The sequence below is a fragment of the Oryctolagus cuniculus genome, chromosome 17 (assembly GCF_051225735.1).
Source record: "Oryctolagus cuniculus isolate XC-2025 breed Fujian yellow rabbit chromosome 17, ASM5122573v1, whole genome shotgun sequence".
NCBI classification, from domain to species: Eukaryota; Metazoa; Chordata; class Mammalia; order Lagomorpha; family Leporidae; genus Oryctolagus; species Oryctolagus cuniculus.
Window position 1 is genome coordinate 22656305 of NC_142883.1, and position 7805 is coordinate 22664109.

Sequence of the window (7805 nt, forward strand, 5' to 3'; positions counted from 1 at the left end):
CCCACTCCACCCCGGAGCCCAAGAGCACATCAGTACGGGTCAAGAGGAGTGAGACGCTGCTCTGGGGTCTGGAGAGAGAAGCAGACGGACGTTTCCTAACCTGCGTCGTGGGCTGAGCACTGAGAGAGGCAGGCTGGGAACAGCGGGCTCTGGAATCAGGGAGCCCTGTGTTCAAGTCGCGGCTCCATCACATATCAGCCACTCAGACGGCACTTGGCACATGAAGATTGCTCAGTACACACTTCCAGATTTACTCATAGTGGGAGAGATGTAGGTTTTGTGGGGTCTGGGGTTTATAAAATTTGAGAGACTCTCTTTAAAAAAGAGTTGGAGAGAGATGGCAGGACTCCCACATCAGAGTCCTGGCTGCACCATGCTTCCGATTCAGCTTCCTGCTAACGTGCCTGGGAAGCAGCTGATGATGGCTCAAGTGCTTGGGTTCCTATCACCCACACAGGAAACCTGAATGGAGTTCCAGTCTCCTGGCTTTGGACTGGCTCAACCCTGGCTGTTGTGGGCATTTGGGGAGTGAACCAACAGATGAAAAATAAACCTCTCTCTCTCAAATAAATAAATACATATTTTTTTTTAAAAGAAAGTGATGGAGAGGCCAACACTGTGGCATAGCGGGCAAAGCCACCACCTGCAGTGCCAGCATCCCACATGGCCTCTGGTTTCGGTCTCAGCAGCTCCACTTCCGATCCAGCTCTCTGCTATGGCCTGGGAAAGCAGTGGAAGATGGCCCAAGTGCTTGGGCCCCTGCACCTGCGTAGGAGACCTGGGAAAAGCTTCAGGCTCCTGGCTTTGGATCAGTCCAGCTCTGGCTGTTGCAGCCATTTGGGGAGTGAACCATTAGATGGAAGACCCCTCTCTCGCTGTCTCTCTCTGCCTCTGTTAACTCTGGCTTTCAAATAAATAAATAGATCTTTTTAAAAAAGTGAGGTACGTGCATGCAAATAAGAAGCCTCAAGCTTACCCTTCCTTAACCCCATAGTAAGTCCTCCTCTGGGTCTAACCAGGGATGTGCCAGCTGCAGTCAAGATTAAAGGGTGGACTGGGAAATCATTTTAGACCAAGAGAAGGCTTAAAAAGAAAAAAAAAGAAAGAACAGGATAGAAAAGATCTGAGCACATTGCATGCAGTGGAGGGTAGGTGTAGTTTTGTGTGTGTCCTGGGTAATTTATTCCTTGGATAAATCCGATTATTCCTTGGATCCTTGTCACAAACATTGAGGAAACACCGCTGTGTAAGTACAGGAGCTCACAGCCTTCACAACGACCATCCATAATCTGTTTTCGCTTGAGTTAGTGTTAGGGCGAGGCTCCAAAGAGTTAAGCAATTTACCCAGGACGCCTGTGGGCAAGTGGAGAAAGTTGAGCATCCAGCAAGTCCGGCCCCTCACCCTCCCTCTAACCTGCAGCCTGAGACCCAGTGAGCCTGCCTCAGACCTGCAGCTTCTCCTTGCTCTGGTGAGAGGCCGTGCTGGCCACACACTGGAGGGCATGCACCTGGGCGAGGGTGGGCGTGGCCTCGGGAGCCCTTCAGGATGCTAGCCCACCCCCACCCCCTGGCCCGCTCCTCCTTTGTCCTCTTGTTAGGAAGAGTCCAGCTGGGAGCGCTGCATGGCGGCCATTCTTCAGGAGATACCTGTTCTGAGCCCTGTGTCCCCAAACCACAAACCTCATCTCACCAAGCCCTTCTCCAGCCTCCAGGGCTTGGGGGGAGGGCTGTGGTTCCCCGCTTTGCACAGGAGATCCTGAGAAGGAGAGGAAGTCTTCAAGATCACAGGGCGGAGCCTGCAACAGAACCCTGGAAGCTTTGGCTTCCTCCACTACAGGAGCCCAGAATCTAGGGTACCACCTGCCCTCTCCCCAGGCCCCTATCAGGGAGCCAGAGGTGGCTCCTCCAAGGAGTCCAGGTAACCATGCCCCTCCCCACTCCCACCAAGATCCCGCCTTCTCCCTCCTTTCACTCCCTGTCTCCACCAGAGCATCCCAGACCCCCATCCCAGTCCCAGGAAGCCACCCTCACTGGCTGACCAGGCGCATCCCTGTGGGCAGCGGAGTGGGCAGGGCCAGCCAGCTGAGGCGGGGGCAGGAGGGGGTGGGGGAGGAGCTGGGGTCAGAACCCACGCCAGCAAGCCCGGGAGGAGGCTCAGCGGGCCCAAGCCTCCCAAAGAGAATGGGCCCATTCAGAGTGGAGATGGAAGAGGAAAAAACCTTGTCTGGTGTTTGACAAGAGGGGAGGGAGGGGGCAGGGTGGACCCTGCTGTCTCCATTCTCTTCTCCCCTGCCCCTCCCCGGGGCCTGGCAGGAGAGCCTGGAAGGGGTTGACTGAAGGGAGAAGAGGGGGATTGTTGGGGCCTGGAAGGAGGCGGCGCCACACGGGGAGGAGTGGCTGCAGGACACAGGACACCGGGCAGGGCAGGGCAGGGCGGCCAGCCTAGGTCAGAGGGCAGGAGGGTGAGACTTGCCCAAGAAGATCCTTGGGCAACAGGGACCCTGTGGGCAGAGGAATGGATCTCTTAGGGTCTGGAGCCACTGGCCTGTGAAATGCCAATCAATCATTCACCAGCCACTGAAACCCGGAGGCAAAGGAAGTGTTGTGTGTGTGTGTGCGTGTGTGTGCATGTATGCTGTGTGTCCATGTGCGTGTTGTGTGTGCTGTGTGTGCATGCTTGTGTGGTGTGTGGTGTGTGTGCATGTGTATGCACACGCTGTGTGTCCATGTGTGTTGTTTGTGCATGCGTGTGTGCCATGTGCGTATCCATGGATATGTATATTGTGTGCATATGTCTATGTGCGTGTTTGTGTGTGCATGCAAGTGTGTATTGTGTGCATGAGCATATGTGTGTATGCCTGTTGGCCCCAGAGTCTCCTCCCCTCTACCTACCTCATCAGCCAGCCTCAGGTCAGAGGACTGAAAACAAACAGAAAAAGGGAGGGGACAGTGCAGTCCACAGTCCGAGGTCCAGGCTACACACCAGGGCCTGCCACACAGGGCCTTGAGGCTGGGTGCGGGTTGCTGGGGAAGTGTTTGTGGGAATTAGTTACTTGGAAGGAGTCCCTTGAAGGAGGAACAAGGCCTTCCAGGGGCCAAAGGAGAGTCATTTAGAAGCTTCTGATAAGAAAATTGGGCCTGTCTGAAGCTGGCCTTTCCCGAATACTTGGAGCCTAACGACTGGGCTCAGGGTTAGTTCCAGTTTCAAGGACAGCAAAAGAGACAGAGCCCAAACTTGCCAGACACATGGTGTGGGGGGGGGGCTTTCCCCCCCTCAACACCCCTCAGGAATGCAGGCCTGAGGCCCCAGAAGTGGCTCTGCTGGGCACTCTGCCGCCTGGGACTCCCCTGGCTTTTACACCATGCCCGTCGCGCCCTTCGGCCCAGGTGCAGCACACAACGCAGGGGACTGGCACTGCTCTTCAGTGGCGCACTTGGATTATCTGTGGGTCTCTGCTCAGATGGTCGCTTTGTTCGTGGCCTTGAAGGGCTCACCCTTTGCTGTCTGAAACACTGGAGAGCTGCCCACAGCGGCGCACGGACAAATGCTTCTGCACATGGTAGGGAGTGGGCTCCGTGAGATAGTGAGATCGCAGGTGCCCGTGGCCTTCCGTGTCCTGGATTGCAGATTCTTCCTGCTGCCCCCGCCCTGGGGGCCCCAGGCTCACTGCCCCACCCGCCCCCACCATTGCAGCTGGAGCGGTAGACCACTGGAGCTTAAAGGAGGACGTTCTTGCCTCTGGACACCAAGAAGCTTCCAGAAGCCTCCCAAAGTCCTGCTTTGAAAGGATCGTTCCAGTTTCAGACCATTGCACTCAGGGAGCCCACATTGTTGGGTCTTCTCTTTCCTTGCCGTCATTATGTAGACATTCTGTAAAATCTTCCAAATCCACTACCAGTACATTCGCACTTTTCCTACCTCCACCACAGGCTGGGCTCACCCCTCTATCACTTCTTGGCCCCTACAATCTCGCCGCCAGGCCCCAGCAGCCGCAGTTAGTATTTTGAAGGGGACTCGGGTCATGTCATCTGCTCCAGGGCCGAAACAGCCCTAAGCGGTTTCCCAGAACCCAGGGCTCCACCAGGACCCAGGAGGCCTGATGGGATCAGCTCTCAGGCTGCGGCTTCAACCTCCCCACATTCCAGCCATGCAGGCTCCTTTGATTTTCAAAGATGCCATGCTCAACGCGGCCCCAGGGCTCTCTTGCTGGCAGTTCCCCTCAGCCTCCAACAGCCTGCCCCCGGGGGCTCCCAGGGCTGCTTCCCTCTGGTCAAGCAGGCTGTAGCTAAGAAAGGCCTGTCCTGGCCACTGAACCGAAGTCGAAGTCGATGGCCCCTGCCTGCCCACTTCTCTACTCTCCCCGCGGTCACTGCTGTCACTGCTCCGTTTTCCAATTCTGCCTCACCCCTCGCTTGTCACTCCTTGAAGTTGTTCTGCTTACATTTTTCTTGTTTTTTTCACTGATGATATATGTAGATGGTACAGAATTGAAAAAGGTATAAAAATTTTAAAATGCCCTTCACTTCCCTATTACTGGTCCATATCTCCTCACAGACAATAACTATTTCTACCTTCTTTTTAAGATTATTTATTTATTTTAAAAAGTTAGAGAGAGAGAGAGAGAGACCTTTTATCCATTGGTTCACTCCCCAAATAGCTGAAACAACCAGGGCTGGGCTAGGTCAAAGCCAGGGGCCAGGAGGTTCTTCTGGGTCTCACAAGGTGCAGGGGCCCAAAGACTTGGGCCATCCTCCACTGCTTTTCCCAGGCCATAGCAGAGAGCTGTATCGGCAGTGGAGCGCTGGGACTTGAAGTGGTGTCCATATGAGAAGCTGGCGCTGCAGGCAGCAGTATTACCTGCTAAGCTACAGCACAGACCCCAAGCATGTTTCAAAAAGTTAATGGAAAATGGAATTACAAAATAAGTTAGGGTGGGGCCATAGAGTCTAGTGGTTAAGATGCCAGTTGCCACCAACATCCCCATCAGCGTGTCTGGGCACAATAGCCAGCTCCAGCTTCCTGCTACTGCAGGGCCTGGGAGGGGAGGCAGTGGTGATGGCCCAAGCAATTGGGGTCCTGCCACCCATGCGGGAGACCTGGATGATGTTCCCAGCTGCAGCTCAGCGCAGCCTGGGTCACCGCAGGTGCTTGGGGAACAAGCCCAGTAGTTGAGAGCTCGTTCTTGCCTCTCAAATACGTAAATAATTTTTAAAAGTTTTTAAAAAGAGATAAGTTTGGGAGTGGCTCATCAGCCTAGCAGTTAAGATACCCACATCCCATATCAGATGGATTCAATACCCAGCTCAGCTCCTGACTCCAGCTTCCTGCTAACAGAGACGGCGACGGTGACGGCGACAGCGATGGAGACAGAGACATTGGGAAACAACAGTGATGGCTCGAGTGATTGAGTTCCCACCGCTCATGTGGGAAACCTGAGCTGCGTTTCCTGATCCAGCTTAGGCTAGGCTCGGTAGTTATTGCAGACATTTAGGGAGTAAGGCCGTTGATGGGGGATCTCTCTCTCTCTCTCTCTCTCTCTCTCGCTGCCTCTTAAATAAATTTTTAAAAATTAAATTTTAAGAAGATTTGACCCATAGGGCACCGGGTTCTAGTCCTGGTTGCTCCTCTTCCAGTCCAGCTCTCTCCCGTGGCCTGGGAAGGCAGTGGAGGATGGCCCAAGTGCCTGGGTCCCTGCACCTGCATGGGAGACCAGGAGGAAACACCTGACTCCTGGCTTCGGATCAGCATAGCTCCGGCCATTGCGGCTATTTGGGGGGTTGAACCAATGGAAGGAAGCACTTTCTCTCTCTCTCACTGTCTGTAACTCTACCTGTCAAATAAATAAATAAAAATCTTAATAAAAAAAAGATTTGACGAGTAAAGAAACCCTCATTGTAGACCATTCCACCATTCCCCAATTATTGCTCTGAGAATAGAAGCCTGCTGTTGCGCCCATCGTACGCTGTACAGTTTGATTGTCTTTATCCTTCCTGACCTGGGAACCACTTCTGATTCATCTTTTTTTTTTCCCACTAGTGCAAAAGGATTGACACACGGTAGGGTTTGGTGAGCTAAGTTAAAAGAATGAATTGGTGGCCGGCGCCACGGCTCACTAGGCTAATCCTCCACCTTGCGGCGCCGGCACACCTGGTTCTAGTCCCAGTCAGGGCGCCGGATTCTGTCCTGGTTGCCCCTCTTCCAGGCCAGCTCTCTGCTGTGGCCAGGGAGTGCAGTGGAGGATGGCCCAAGTGCTTGGGCCCTGCACCCCATGGGAGACCAGGATTAAGTACCTGGCTCCTGCCATCAGATCAGCGCGGTGCGCCAGCCGCAGTGCGCCGGCCACGGCGGCCATTGGAGGGTGAACCAACGGCAAAAGGAAGACCTTTCTCTCTCTCTCTCACTGTCTACTCTGCCTGTCAAAAAAAAAAAAAAAAAAAGAATGAATTGGTGACTTTGTAGACTGTGACTCACATATAAAACCAAAAACAAGTTTGGAAGCAGATTAGGCTACAGGGGATCAGTAGGGAAGTGGGGGCTCCAGGCTGAAAATTTGAGAAAGAGGACGGCCAGGTAACTGTTAGCTGGGGAAATTCTCAAGCAGTGTCCCTCAGAGACAACTCCCCATCAAAGACACAAATCGGGAGGTGGGTGTTTAACGCAGTGGCTGCTGTCACTTGGGATGCCCACATCCTGTCCCAGAGTGTGTGGTTCAAGCCCCAGCCTTGAGTCCCTGCCACCAACATGGGAGATCCAGACTGTGTTGTGTTCTGGGCTCCTAGCTTCAGTCTGGCCCTGTCTGTTGTGGGCATTTAGGGAGTAGACCAGTAGATGGAAGATCTTTCTCTCTGTCTCTGCCTTTCAAATAAAATAAAAAAGAAACAAGTAAGAATTTTTTTAAAAGCTATAGATTGAATTGACTTTTAGCCACAATTCGTGAATTAGGGCAGCCCCCAGTCTACAAACAGAATGAGAGCTCCCACCGGGGGCAGAACAGGGGTTTTGTAAGGTAGGAGCATGAAAGCAGAACAATAGCAAAAAGGATGATTGGCAAGCATTAGGTTACTTAGGTTATTGGTTAACATCAGGCCGTTTTTTCTAAGGGTTAAAGCGAAAGGGGAATTCTTTATTGCACTGACTCAGGTAGATTGGAATCTTCTGTTTTCAGGTCTGATTTGGGATCTATGTGATTCCTTAAAGTTCAGGCTATGTGGCATTTAGCATGAGTGACTCCATTTTTGGTTTAGTCTATTCTGCTGGGACCTGGCACAGGCACTGACTCCCAACAATGATCTCCTATAATTTTGTGTAGTAACCCCATCTCCCAAAAAGACAAGACAGAAGTCTCCACTGGAATTGTTCTCTCCATCAGGTATGTAAACATGAGTTTTCAAAGACCTAGAGAAATTTTCATTGTTATAGCAAACTATAAAAATTAATATTTTACTAAATGCACATAAATGTAGCAATATCTCAACTATTAACAGCAACTCAACTACATATAGTTGTTTATGAGTTTTACTTAATATAAACTTAAAAGGTGTTGCCACCTTTTATAAAAGATTTATTTATCTATTTATTTGAGTTTTTTGTTTTTTTTTTGTTTGTTTGTTTTGTTTTTTTGTTTTGTTTTGTTTTGTTTTTTTTTGACAGGCAGAGTGGACAGTGAGAGAGAGAGAGACAGAGAGAAAGGTCTTCCTTTTTTGCCGTTGGTTCACCCTCCAATGGCTGCCGCAGCCAGTGCATTGCGCTGATCTGAAGCCAGGAGCCAGGGGTGCTTCTCCTGGTCTCCCATGCGGGTGCAGGG